We start from the raw sequence: 1539 nt of genomic DNA on the forward strand, positions 1-1539 counted from the left end.
GAATTATCTTCTAGAAATACCTTTGGTGGTACCCTTTGCTTTTCCTACCATAAATTCCAGGTTTCTTACCAGGTCATGCAACTCATGTCCCAAGTTGACTCATTCACCTTCCCAGGGCCCCTCCTGCCGTCTCCCTGCCTCCTCTCTGTACTCCATGCTCTGTGCCTTTATGCTCTTGGAAGTGCCTGGAACACCACACTCTCCCTCCTCCTCTTCTCTGCCTCTCCCCACTGCTTTTGCAGATCTTCAGCTATGGTCCTTCGGTCCTCTCCTTGAACTTAAGCTAGACACTCTCTCTTTCATGCTTCTGCAGCAACCATCACTGACTTCTGTTAGAACACCTTTATAGCAGATGGCATGTGTGTCACTGTGTCCTTGGCTGAGGGTTGTCCTTTCCCCCAAGCCATGGCATTACATCTGGCTCATCCTTGTGCCCAAGCATGGCACAGGGCCACATGTGGTCAGCACTCAACATGTTTAGTTCCCGAATGAGGTCTCTGGTTACCCAGTGGGCTCCTGTAGTTCAGGAGACTCTATTAATAAACTGAGTGACACTTTGGGAAATAGCTTCCTGAGAGAATACGGATTCTTTTGTATTTAGTACCTTCTGTGTGTGAAGTGTTGAACTTTTCCTCAGGGAGTTTGGGGCCTAGAGGACTAACTTATCTGTGCTGTGGTGGCTTGCTGGCCCCATCACCCAATCTCTGCTATTGTTTTTTTCTTTTTTAAAACAAAACTAAAACTAAAACGAGTTGCTATTGAGTTAGTTCCAGCTTTGGTGACCCATGTGTGTCAGAGTAGAACTGGGCTCCGTACGGCTGTCAGTGGCTCGTTTTTCGGAAGTAGATCACCAGGGCTGGCTTCTAGGCACCTGTAGGTGGACTCGAACCTCCACCCTTTCAGTTCTCGGCCGAGCTTGTTAACCATTTGCACCACTCAGGACTCTTCATTTACCCCCTTTCTAATATTCTTGGTTGTCTGCTGCTTGCCTGTTAACCAGGCCTTTTCCTCTAGTTTCAATAGAAGGGACAGACATTTTCTGTTCTTCTTCATATGCTTTTTCTTTCCTTCCATCTGCATAACCATCCCAACTTGTCAAGATCTTACTTTGTTGTGGCTGAGGTACAGGCTGGGCAGGAATGTGCAAGTGACAGTGTCTCAGAAACCAGAGAAGACCGCTTGATTTATTGATTAGGGAACAGGTGTGCTGAGCTCATGGAAGACCAGGAACTTATGGGTGTTTCCTTGATGGGGAGGAGATGGTGCTGCTCTGAGCTGTGCACCCTTCTTGGAGGAGGCTAGTAGTGGCTTTTGGGTCAGGCGTGGCTAGACTAGGGGTGCACTGATGGCCAGAGTGTGCCTTCTGCTATCCCTTTGAGGTCTGGTCAAGCAAGGCAGGTCTTGTAGAAGCTGATTACACCTTGAAAAACATCCTAAAATGCAGTGTGCTCTTCAAAGGGTCAACTGCAGATCACCTGCATCAGAAGCACTTGGGTGCATGTTAAGACCCAGGACTACGGACTCAACCTAGGGGTGGTT

This window comes from Orycteropus afer, unplaced genomic scaffold, assembly GCF_000298275.1.
Source record: "Orycteropus afer afer isolate SDZICR_OR568_19922 unplaced genomic scaffold, OryAfe1.0 scaffold00113, whole genome shotgun sequence".
Taxonomy (NCBI): Eukaryota; Metazoa; Chordata; class Mammalia; order Tubulidentata; family Orycteropodidae; genus Orycteropus; species Orycteropus afer.